Genomic DNA, 14,251 nt, shown 5'->3' on the forward strand with positions numbered 1-14,251 from the left:
CAGAAAAGTAATACATTATAATAATGTGTTTGTTTGTTTGGTGAGTGGGCGCCAACTAAGCAAAAATAAAATTTTGCATGTATGAAACAATTTAAATATAATGTGTACGAACGAGTGTAGCCACTAAGCATAATAAAAACATTGCTTTGTGATATAATTATATGTGTACGAGCGAGTGTTGATAGGGAGCAATCTCAGCAAAATAAAAATTTTGCTTTATGAGATAATTATATGTGTACGCATGAGTGTTGATCTTATTCATATTAGACAATATAAATTATGTGTACATGTGTATTTTTGAATATTTTTATTTGTTGCGTACATTGCTTCTATATATGTATGTATATTATATGAGACGATTTCACTTATATATATGAACGTTTGAATGTATACAGCTGTGTGAAATAATATTCTGTGTTTATAGGCATATACAGTACATAAAAAATAAGAATGAAAGAGTAGTGTAGAGTAAAGAAATGTATGAGTAATTTTAATTCTATGAACATTTTTTGTTATATGGTGCAAATAGAAAATATGTGTAGGAACAAAATATTATGTTTGCATGTAGGTAGATTTTATTAAGTTAATTTTGCTATAAATTGATGTATAAAAAAAACTTGGAATCCTTTTTTTTGGGTGAAAATTTTTTTTTTTAAATTTAGGGGTTTTTTAAGTTTTGAATGGCGCCCCTATTTTTTATCGCCCATTGCAAATGCATACTTTGCATGTATGATAAATCCGGGGCTGTGTGTATATTTTATAATGTCGATGGAAATTATTTAATCGGAACAACACCATTTGTTTACAAAATTATGTATGAATGCGTGCGTATATGTATGTATGAAAGAGTAAACTTAATAATTAATTTGTGATGGAAAATTTTTTTGTGGTTTCATTCAAATTAGAAAAAGAAAAACAAATTGAAAATTATATATTATACATTATGTATAGCTATAGAATGATTTTGTGGTAAAGTAATCAGAATTTTATTCTGTGTGGTCAACAAAAAAAAAAAAAAAAAATTAAATTTTTTCAATAGTTTACTGCAATAAAATTGATGATTTTCACTATCTTACTATATGTTGTTGATTTTCAAATTAATTTTTTTTGGGATAGCTAGTCATTATTGTTTGTAGTTAAAAGTGTGATAAACCAAATATATTTAAATGTAAATATAAATAAAAATTGTGCGAATTAAATGGAAGCTGTAAACCAAAAATAACAGCGAAATTAGAAGAAAGAAACTGGTAAGACAAAAAGTTCAAATGAATGCGGTTCGATTGCAAACAAAATTATTTACTAAAATAAATGCAACAAAATGATAATTAAGTATAATTTTTCGTATTAAAACAAATAAAAACAATAATGTAGTTGAACTTTACATTCTCGTTTACAGTATTCACGCTCGTGTTATCATTAATCGCGATAAATTTTAATCCACAATTCAGTTTATAACAGAGATTATAACAATTTTATCTTAAAGACTCTAATATTCTTATACAATATTAAACCGCAAATTATCTAAAAACGAATTATAAATTAAAAATTTATAATAAAAGAAACTGTTTTTGTTTTTAAAAATTGTAAACACAAGATTTATTTACGCAATAAAATTCATTTGGATTTTTGTTTTTACTTTTGTTAATCCAAAGGAAATTGGATAATTTTAAATATTTTATCTATGGCTGCATACTTATTATTGTGCTCAACGCAGATAAACATTATTCGAAGGTAAGAATATCAAAAAAAAAAAAAAATTATAATTAAAATATTATTTGTGAATTCGAAAATTCCGCATTTAATAAAACCAAAAAAAACAAACACAAAAATCACAAAACATAAAAATGTTTAACTTTTTAATAAAAATTTGTCTGGCTTAATAAAAAGCGATAAAAACAATGGTGAATGACGTCTTTAATTTTTATTCAAAAATCTTTTTTTTATCTTTTATTACACTATCATGAAAAACACGGAAACATTATCAGAGCTAATCAAAACATGAATTTATTTTTAGATTCTTGGTTCTTTTTCATGTACAACCAATATGAAAGCCAAATTTCTTTAAAAATGCCTGAAATATTCGTTAAAATATTAGACCGAACCTGAACAGTTTTAAGACACGTTCCTAAAAGGAGAATTTCAAATTGAATCAAAGCAGTTGAATGTAAAAGAAATCAACTGCAATTGAATTGAAATCAATCTTAAGAAAAAATCTGATATGGTTAGCAATAAACGACTGCGTAACCGAAAATGCGTAACCGAAAATTAACATTTTTATCGAAAGATGTAAATTTGACTCTTAATAGGGTTTCGTTTTATTCCATTCGAATTTCTTGAAAAGTATGCCAGTTAGTTTAAATAACAACCAGAGCTTTAAATAACCAGAGTAACAACCAGAGCTTTAAATATCAAATTTCAAGAATTTTTATCAACCCGTTCCGTAGATATGGCAAAAAATGTTAAATCGGCCTCCAGTTCTTTTTCCGAACTCAGACCTTTTTAAAAAATATATAGCTTAATTGCTTTACCATTTCTGAATTTAAATATTCAATTTCAGGAAAATTGAGTGATTTTCTCCTTATATGCTCTCCTTGTACTAAAACTGATCAATCCGTGATGACGCCGAAATAAACTAACATATAAAATTTCATGGGTGCATGATGAAAGAACTTGAAGTAACTTACATAACGTACTAACAATAAAGTCTAAAATAGAGCATAGAGTAGGTCATACAAAGAAACATTTAGGCTTAAGAATGAGAGAAAGAGAAATATGAAACAGAAATGCGTTCGGCAAAATATATTCGGTGTAAAACGAGTGGCTCACATTTCTTTCTCCAAAAATTCTCAAAAGAGTATTTTTGAAGAAAGAAATGTGAAAATCACATATTCTTTAATCAAGTAATTAAAATAAGAGAAATGAGGTGTGCATTTTAAAATTATATGCTCCACTATTATAAAAGAAGTTTTAATGTCAAAATTGTATACAATTTTACAGAATTAGTAGAATCACAATTAATGCTAATTAAATCAGCATTCCTTATTTATTATACCAAAAAAATAATTTGTCATTTTTAGATTGACTCTTAAAAATATTTTTGTGTTAATTAAAAAATCATATTTTTTAAAGTTAAAATAAAACCGAAAGCAAAACTTGTTTATTTTTGGAAATTTAACAGGAAATTTAGATTCTAGTTTCCCGTTTTCTAAAAATGGCTGAGTCATAGATTTTAAGCCACAATTTCAATATGGAATCTTTCCGTCCAAAAATGTTTATATTTCTGTTTTTACTTATATTCAATAAAAATTAGTCAACATTTGAATTTATTGAAATTATAGAAAATATTTAACAGATTTTTCTGTTTAACAGAAAGATATTCAACATGCGTGTTAATGCGCGCCTTCAACTCTGTTTAAAAAACAAATTTAATGAAAATAATTTAAATTGGGAATTTAATAAGAAAGCAATTTGAATGGTTTATTACCAAAAAAATCTTCTTATTAGTGAGATGATGAACAAAACAGCTTTTTTATTTCCTCAACTTTTAAAACAAAACTTGAAGAAAACCACTAACAGAGAAAATAAAAATATATTTCTAGCTAATAAAAAAAAAACTAAAATAGAAGTTTTCAATATTTTTGATTAATCGACTGTAAACATTTTTCTTTTAAAAAAGTCAAGAATTTTTTTTTTATTTACGCACCAAAATTGAATCGAATATCTCTTTTGACATTATCTATTAAACAGAAAATCTTACGCATTTTAGTCCATCAATATTATTTTCGGACACGTCTTAGTTGTTATATATTATAATATTGTATATTGTACAGATGTTTTAAATTGTATTAATGTACCTAATCCTATTAGAATGAAAAAATCTGATCAAAAATTGAATAGAATCTAATTTTGAAGTGTGAATAGTTGGTGTGAACACAATGATTCGTTGTCATTGCATTCAAATATTTCAAATTTGACATACGCTGCGATTCTGCTAGTGTTAATAAATCACAAGTTTGACCAATATAATCGGATTCCACTATTCGATTCTACTATTCGATCGATTCTTATACTCTCAAATATAACAAAAGCAAACTGATTTACTTTTTGAAATGTCAGCATTATCATGCAAAGTAAATATGAAAATTTTCAATAGAAATTAGATGAAATAAGACGAAATAGCAATAACGAGATAGAAACGATCTACATTTAGTGTGAATTCGACATTAATTATAAAATACCCGGCTGCCCGCCCGTCCGTCCATAAGTAAGAAATTGTCTTTTTTTTTGTGTCACGAATGGCTGTTATTACAATTGGATCAATTTGAACAATGGGATCGTATAGCTGCCCTAAACCTCAAAAATATAGATTTTCCCGTTGACTAACACTTTTTCTTGACTGAAACTTTTTAATTATTTTTTTCAATTTTTATATTAAATTCATAAATTTTCAGTCGGTACTTTTAAAATTCTCTTAACTAGAATCTAACTAGTATCTTCTCTTAACTAGAGAAAAAAAATAAGGATTAGATTTTTTATTTTTGTAGGTTAACATCTTATGAAAGTTATAAATTGAGGTTTCTATGATGTTAAGGAAGAATGAAAAATTTTTTCTTCCCTTTCCAAACTTTTACAATATTTTCGGTTTTTCTTACTTTTTGACATTAAAACAGAAAAACTATAGTGAGAGAATTACCACATGTTTGAAACCTAAAAATGTTGTGTTCTCTTTAAACGTTGACATGAAATCATAAAAAACCTAAAAAAAGGAGAAAATTTATTAAGCATTTTATACTTTTAATTTTTATTTTTTGTTTTTGGAAAATGGGTGGGAGTGCTCAAGGATGAATTTTTTAATGTTTTATTTCCTTCTTTTTTTACTATTTATTTGTTTTCTCCTCATTTTTTCCCTTACTTTTTTTTTTGTGATTTTTACTTTGACTTTATAATAAAAAAAGTTTTCTTTCTCTTTTTACACATTTTGAAATTATTTACTGATTATAATTTACATAAAATTTTACTATTAATATTGTAAGTAAGATATATATACAAAAGTTTATTGGTGTAACGTTGTACAAGATACAGAGGCATTGTGCGTACATCCATTCGCTTTACTTAATTTATGAAGTTTTCAAAATTTATTAAATTAAATATAACAATTTTAGTTTCATTCTTGTATATGGAATTGAAATGAATAAAATTGCAAAATGTTAGATGAAATGTGAAAATGCTCCAGGATAAAGTCAAAACCATTGTATTTTTTGAAGTCGAGTAAAGGCCAAGAACAAAATTCTCCGAACCTATTAGAAAATTTCCGAGCGTATACGCCATTTAATTAAGCGTGTGGTTCAACCTGGAAAGGGGATATCGGGGACAAGAGATAATGATTATCTCGGATAACCGGCTGCCATTGGTGCGCTAAACTCGTTTTCGGCTTCTTCTGCGGCAGTGTGGAGCTGTCTTGAGAAGCTTAATGAATTGGGCAGGCGCAACCATGTCTGTTTGTACTGGGTGCCGAGCCATATGGGCGTGAAAGGAAAAGAGACAGTCGATGTGCTGACGAGGAGGAGGGTAAAGACACTTCTCCTTGAGACTGAACCCTTCGGCGGAATCGGACCAGATATTGCTCGTTGTGACCTAAGAAAGAAATTAGAGAAGAGGCTGCAGTGGAAGATTATAACTAGAAGCGATTTAAGAAAATTATAGGAATGGGCAAGAATCAGGTGAGAATTTACAGCGGGGTATTTTTTTGGACAATATAGGGTTAGGAGGCACCTTAGTCAACTGGAGCTGGAATGTGGGAACATTTGCAGTTTCGTTTCTTCCAATAAAATTTATAAACAATTGTAGTTTTTAACATTAGCACTGCAATCTTCAAAACTGAGATTGAGATTTTTCTTTTCTAAATACAATAATTCAAATGTAACTCCGTTCACAACACCTTGAACAAATAAACGCATACATATATACGTACGTAAATAAAATATTATTTAAATATTTAGATAAAGTAATTTAATTTGAAATTTTTCCGCTGTAAAAACAGAAAAAAAAGTCATTATAAATATAAAATTAAAGTTAATAAAGTTAATGTCTTAAAAATTAGGCAAAAGGAGACAAGGAAAACTTTTCAAACAAATTTTTCAACATGCCTTATTATATAATGTGCATGTATCTACTTCCATTTCGTGATATTATACAAGATATAGATATTGTAATATCTACATCTCAGAGGATAGACGTATAAAAAATAAGTTGCGACAAAAAATTATTTTATAAAATTCACCTTCTTATTGTAATAGAAATTATTGGAAAAGTTAAAAAATTTTAAATTTCTTAACAAGAAAGCAGAGATTAGCGATTTAGTCAATAGAAATTTGCTTGTATGAAAATTGTGTATCTTTGTAATTAAGTATGTACTCGTATCACAACAATGTCAGCACTCTAAAGTGTTTAGAATCTCTAAAAGGTGTTTGCTATTAATAACAAGGATATTTTAAAAATTTCAAAAAAAAAACGTTCGAATAACGAAATTGCAAAAATATTTTTTATTACAAAGTTCTTATTAATTTCACTTTGTCCGTCTGTTAGTTCGTTCGTCCCTCCGTCCATCCATCTAACCGTCCGTCTGTCCGTCCGTCTGTCCGTGTGCCTATTTACAAAACTTTTACATCCTTGAAAATAAAAAGCTGAAATTTCATTTGAAATTCAGCCCTATATTCCACCCTCCAAAAGTTAAAACCATATGAAAGACCTAAAGATGCCATTTTTTTAAACCTTATTTCAAAGAATAACCTGACCATTTCGGGGCACGGGCCCTTTAACCGAAGGATTTCGGGTTCAAACCCCGGTCAGGTCACTATAAAAATTATATTCAATATTATTATAACTTAATATACAATACTAATAAAAATATTATACAAGTAATTTTCAAATATTCATAAAATTCGATACTAAAGACTAAGAAAAATAAACAGTAAATATTAATAAACTGAAATATTTAATATAAATAAAAACTACGGTAGACTAGTCACCCACCTAGCTAACTCTCTATAACTATAGAAACTAGGGCATGATAGATATCATGCACTAGCCCTATACTCCTCCTAGGAGTGAAGAAAGAAAAAAAAACAAATTTCAAAGAATATAAACACTTTTCAAATTTTGCAAGCACAGAAAGGTGGTGGCAGGTTTCTTCTACCGCGGAATTATTATTGAGTTTTTCCAAATTTTTGATACCGTTTTTTTTAGATTACAGCTTTTATTAGTGTAAATTTTTGGAAATTTATGATACCAATATATAGTTCATTTCATTAGAAGAATTTTTGTTCCACTTCCGGCCCCTCTGAAATTATCACCACACGAAATTTGTAAAATTTTAATTTTCAGCCTAAGTGTATGCAATTTTTTTTAAATATTTCGTACCTGAATGAAATTACAAATTTTAATTGTGTAGTAAAATGTTTTTAAAAGCGATTTTTTAACTTGTTGAAAGGAAAAGTGCTATTTTACAAAAAAATAAATTTGACCCAACTTAATATTTAATCTTTATAACTTTTTTCAAATTACACACAGCTTTTCTTATTGCACCATATGTATTTGTAGATTTGTAAAAATTTTGTGGAAACATCGGAAAGTCTTGAATTCATTTAATTCCTCATATTTCACATGAATGAAATTGTACATATGAATATCACGCAAATAATATAAAACTTTAGAATGAACTTTAAAATTATAAAGGTTAAAATTGTCATAAAATCAAAAATATACCAAGATAATATCATTTTAAACTATAAATTCAAAATTATTCAATTAATCTGTGAATAAATAATTATTTCAATGTAATTAATTTCTACATACTCAGCAGGTATAAAAAAAATTCTCAATATTTGTATACATATTTGAAGATGAAAATCGCAATTCTGTACTATACAAGGCAATGTGGGAATGGGAAAAAACTGAATCAATTTACTTAAATAAAAAGAAAATTTTATTTTTCTTCTGTAGATCTTCAAATTTGAATTCATTTAAAAACCATATGTGGTGGCATTAAATTTAACATGCCTTACATGCATGAATTCTTGGAAAAAATCATCTCTATTGCTCTAATATTGCTATAACTAAGAGAAGCATTTGCAAACATAGTACTCGTAGTTTAATTTCTATTGTGATTATTCTTATAAGTGTACTCATTTCTCTATTTACATACTTAAATTTTTTGTATATAAGTACAAAAATGTTATGAATCAAACATACATGAAATTTCTCAACAACTTTATTAAGAATTAGAGGAAAATCTAATATTTTTTCAAGATTCGCAGTGTGCTCTTAAAATTAAATTTTAAATTTTTGTATTTTTCATTTTCTATAAGTTTTAAACATAATATGTGTGTATGCATGTAGTAGAGTAGCACTATTACATACCCTTACAAAATAAGAACAGCTGCTGTCCCTTAGGTCAATGATAATTGTAATTTTTCGCTTCAAGCTCACAAAAACCCGAAAGAAAAAGAAAGAAGACAAAATGAATTAAAATTTCAATTTAAGAAAAAAAAAAGAGAAGAATTTATTTTTTCCCAAAAGGATTATAAACGCACATCGTACAATATATGTACATAAAAAGTACATATGATGTATTATAAATACTACAAGTACATTACAATAAATATGGAATATATACACACAATCATACGCTATAAATAAGATTAGGTTTTTCTTTAAAAGATATGACGTAATAAATGAAATTTAAAGATACATAAGGTCAACATATAAGGTGAAGAATATGTTGTTTGCATGTACCCAATAAATTTTTTAAAATTTAAAATTTTATGTAAGAAAATTGTTTATTATAAATTTGTAATCAAAATCAATTTAGTTTAGCATCTAATACAACAGGGTACTATCACTATAGACACATTGATAATTTTTTTATGTAATTTCTTTAATATTCCTATAAATTTGGTAGACCTGTTTTGGTTCTGTGGCTAGTTCGGTTGTTGACATATTTCTAAAGTTTTTTTAGCATGATTCATGATATTTATTTACGCTGAATCAGAAATTTTTGAATGGAACTTGCTAGGAATTTTGTTTGTAACACATTTGTGGAACAGGAATTTATAAACTAAAAAATTTTCTCGTAGAAATTTCTTAATCAATATAATAGGAAATTATATTTCCGCCACTGATCTAAAGCTGAAAATATTAAATTGGAAAATATATTCTCGTTCTTCTTCGCAGGAACTACAATATTTTTTTTTTTCTAATTCATTAATGATAAAAAATGTTTGTGTGTTTTTTTGTTGGTTTCTGCGCTTCATTCTAGAAATTATAAATCTTTGCAAAAAATGTAAGGCAAAAAAAAAAATTATATTTCCCGTGTGTTAATCTATTTTTTTTAAAAAACAACAAAAATTTAGTACGTCATTTTATAATTTATGTTTAGATCTGTGTACACAAATCGCAAGTACATTTGTACACAACAATGAAAAAAGAGCAAATGGAAAAGGAAACATTTTTCACATTGTGAACATAGACCAAAAATAGAATCAGTGAAATTTAATAAATTTTTATTATGTTCTATGCTTTTATAATTATTTGTAAACTGAATTTTTACATTATTAAACACGAAGTTGTTATATACTATTCAAAAGCCTTTAATTATAGCAGTAAGCTATCGCAATTTCTCGAAAATTTCATTTTCATTGTATTGTTTAACTCTTTTAAGGAGTCTGACTATACATATGTTTAGATAGTTAAAATCTGTGATTTAATTGTATGCCATGTATAACACTTTGGAAACTAATAATTTTAAAAATGTGTAGGCATTCCTAATTTTTAATAACAGTAGTTGTCCGCAGTGATCATATGACATGTGTGAGGTGACACAAGTTAATGATAAACTGAAATGACAATGCGCATACGATTTTTTTCAAAATTTATCATTACCATCAAGATCATCATAATCAGATAATGAGGAGAGATCGTGCGTAAAGCTATACTGCTTGCAACCTGATGGTACAGGAAAACATAACGACTGCTTAGTATATTCAAATGCTAAGTTGCTTGGAGGACGAAAAGAACGGAATATTATCGTGAACGGAATATTATCGTTCGATAAGGGTTAATTCAGTATATATATATATATATATATACAATTAAAATCCATAAAAATTAACTTATGAATAGTTTTACAAGTTTAATCCTACAAAGTATTTATAAGTATTAAAAAATATACGAGCTCATAATACATAAATATCAATAATATGAGCTGGTACGAATTAAGTAACTGTTAAATAAGATCTTATAATACTCGTATGTACGTACTAATAATCAAAAAAAATTAATGGCTACTACAAAGCTTAAATTAAATTTGCTACCAAATAATTTTTATTTTTTTCTATACAAACTTGTGTAGTTTTCAATTAATGAACTTTAATCATTCAAACGCATTTTTCTTGACACCTTTATGACACTAATATGCATCGATGTAAATGTATATATACAAAATAATTGTATACATACAAATTTAAAAATATTTTCACATTATTCCATTTTTTCAGGCGGTATTTTTCCACAAATTTTTTTTTTCCAACAACTTCACATAAATAGTAACTTTTAATTACTTTGAGCTCCAATTAATTTTTTTTTTTGAAATTTTTGTTGAAATTTCAAACATTTCAATCAATTTTTTTTTCTTGTTTTACAGATTTAATCTCGTATTTAATAATTTTATATGACAACGAGCAGTACAAGCAAAAAAACAAAAAGAGTTGATTAAATTGGTTGATAAACTTTGTTAATTTTTTTTTCTCTATATACCAAATGATTTTATAAAAGAAATCTAATATAAAATCTCATTTATATTGATAATTAATTAATATTATTATTTTCATTTAGTCATTAACAATCTTTCTAATTAATTTTTTAATTCAATATTAAATTAACCTTGTATTTTGTTGTTGGGAAAGCTCTTCTATGAGGTTGAATGATCTCAAAAAAAAAACTATTTCAAATTCAAAATGGTAATAAATTAAAATGTACACACATTATCGTATATATATATATAAGTATGTTAATTTAATTATGATTATTATTTTGATATTATTATTAAGATCAATTACAACAATAATTATTTAATTACTTAAGTGTAATTATAATTAATTAATTTATTATGTTTTACTATTTCTTTTTTTTAATGTTAAACACATAAAATGTTATAATAGATTTTTTCTTTAAATTTACGAAATTATTAAATTTAATTTCATTATTAAATTTTTAGAATTTTTAATATTTTTTCTCAAAATATTATACTTAAAGTTAGAAAAAATATTATTAACACATATACGAGTTTTAATAATAGAATAAAAAAATATAAGTTTTATCGTAATTGTTCAGTTCGAAATATTACCGTACGAGATGAATAATTTACGCGCGCGATTTTATTTTTTTACGATATGATTTATTACGTCTATATATGAATTTTTTTTATAATTTTGGATAACTAATTAAAGTTAACATAATTGAACTCATGTCAGTAATTAAAGTATTCAATTTATTTAATTGTGAATTATAAATAAACTAATAGATTAATGTATATGTATATACTTTTAAAATTTTTCAAAACTGTATCGTAAATTTGAATTTAAAATATTCTATATACAACTATAGCCAATTAAGAAGAATTTTTTTAAGTATAACAAGGATAAGTAGTAACAATTTACGGTAATAAACAAAAGTTATTTTGTATAGCGAAATATTAAGTAATTTCCTCTCTTTTTAATAATCAATACAAAATAATATTATTTAATTTACTATTCCCTTACTTAGAAGTTATACATGTACAAAAACACATAATGTGTGTCTAAGTAAATTTTACGATTTTAAAAATTTAAATTAGATTTTTTATTTGTCAATTTTAACAAGATTTTTTTTTTTTGTAAATAGGTAATAATGCAGTATACATAAAAATATTGTTGACATTTATGAGCACATTTAAATTTTATTTTGTTATTATAATGAAAATATTCAAATTTTTGTTGTAATTTAAAATTTAGTTGGTACACAACAATATACACAATGTAGACACGTCTATGGTACAACAAATTATTAAAAATTTTAAGAAAACATGATTTTACAATATTAATTAAGTAATTATATTCGAATTTTATTTAATATTATTTAGTTGTAATTAATATTTTAAATTTTATTTAAAATTTTTAAAAATTTCATTTTCTAAACACCTTGTTCTCTTTTTGGATCATAGACAATATTGTTTTTGATTTTCATAAATAATTTCTGACAATATGCAAGTATTTTTTTTTGTGACAGTTTTTGCAATTTATAACAATCATAACATAATAATATGCACATAAAATATGTAAGTATGTTATGCATAAAAATTTTTATTTACTTAGTATATTTATGCACATTTATTTTATGATAATTAAACACAAAATTTATTCTACATAATATAAGAGTTATTTCGTTATAATACATTCATAAATAATAAAATAACAATAACACTTTGTTATCATAACACAATACTATATTATATGTAAGTAATTTGCACAATAATATTTTTAAAATATTGTATATGATACAATACAACAATTACTATATTTTAATATTAATACTATATAATTGAGCTCTGTCTGTGCTCTGTGTTATTAAAACAAAAAAATTAACAATTTAAGTAATAAAAAAATATTTATGAGAAGAGAAAAGAGAATAAAAAATTTACTGTCATAATAGTATCTATTGTCAATAATATTGTTTTTATAAATAGAAAGGAATTGTTAAAGAGCTCTCGGTTGCTAAATATTTTTGGAAAATATTTTAGTTTCTTTGTATATATGGTTATGTGTTAAATCAAGAAAAAAATAAAAAATACATAAACCTGTTAAAGTATCAATTTAATAAATTAATGATTGATTGATTGATCTTTTACGAAAAAAAAAAAAAATAACTACAATATAAAATTTAATCATAACCCAATATTTTTTTCTTGTTAATTTTTTTTTTAAATTATTTTCAATATCTATATAATATGTAATATAGATCTAAGTACTTGAACATACAAGAATATTAGCAAGTAAATGTTGTGTACAATACTCGTATTTTATTTTTTCTTGTTGTTTAAATGTTATGTTAGTAAAATATTCACAACAGTATTGTATTTGTTCTTTTAAATTTTGAAAAGTAATTTTTTTTTTCTCTTTTTATTTTTCTGTTTCTGTTTTTTTTTATCGATTTGTTAATTGTGAATTTTTTTTTCTTTCTTTTATTATTTATTTATTTTTTTTAAGCATTTTTTAAGTTTTAACAAAATATTAATCACCATTATGTAGGTAAGTTTATATTTTTTTTTTTTTGATAATTTTTACGTTAACATTATAAATTCACTGTATTATTATGAAAAATATTGAGGAGAATAAAAATGAGTAGTTTTTTTTTTACGTAATTTTTTTGATACCGCCGCCAGTCAACAATCACCTCAAACTTATATTAAATACCATTATATTTGAGATTGTGATAAATTTACGATATATGTACCTATACGGTTAATAATATTATATTAAAATAATTATGATATAGGCGGTATTTCAATATTCTAATATTTTATGGAAATTTTTTTTTTTTGTTCAATATTTGTGCTGTTATTTTTTGTGTTTGAAACAGTAATAAAATAACGTAAAATTGAATTAAAACACAGAAAAATAAAAGTATGAAAAAACGAAATCGAAAAGAGTAAAAGAGCAGAAAAATAACAATAAACCGGTCTTTTTGTACACGTTATTTTTTTTTTCTCTTTTTTTAAAAGTTTTTTGCTCTACTCTTTAACTTTTTGATTTTTTTTTTGTGTAAATTTATTAAATTGCATATATATATATATATATATATATATATATATATATATATAGTAGATCTATATATATATATTTATGGATTTTTTTTACAAAAACATGTAGTACAATATTATTGTTATATAACTAAGAAAATTAAACAGAATTTTTATTTATTTATTATATTTTTTGTTGTACCTGTTACTCAAGGTTTAACAAAAATAAGCGAGAACAAGAAAATTGTTTTGATTATCAAAGCAAAAAAAAAAATTGATTAATAAACTAGAATTTCAAAAAATGAATAAATTTTGATTATTTTTTGTTTTATATTTTTTTTTCTCAGTGTTTCTCTCACTTTCAGTTTTATAACAGTAAGTATACCTAATACAAAAGCAAGAATTATGTTAATAAATTAT

General features: G+C 24.5%; 1 protein-coding gene across 1 annotated transcript in view; it reads right to left on the reverse strand.

Moving 5' to 3' along the window:
* LOC129608418 (uncharacterized membrane protein-like) overlaps window positions 1-10,791 on the reverse strand; it is a 101,156-nt gene extending 90,365 nt beyond the window's left edge. Inside the window, exon 1 of the mRNA XM_055519909.1 lies at window positions 10,516-10,791. The gene's annotated coding sequence lies outside the window, so the exon portion shown is untranslated. The remainder of the gene's footprint in view (window positions 1-10,515) is intronic.
* Window positions 10,792-14,251: the final 3,460 nt, after the last annotated feature.

This window comes from Condylostylus longicornis, unplaced genomic scaffold, assembly GCF_029603195.1.
Source record: "Condylostylus longicornis isolate FDR11 unplaced genomic scaffold, ASM2960319v2 ptg000031l, whole genome shotgun sequence".
NCBI classification, from domain to species: domain Eukaryota; kingdom Metazoa; phylum Arthropoda; class Insecta; order Diptera; family Dolichopodidae; genus Condylostylus; species Condylostylus longicornis.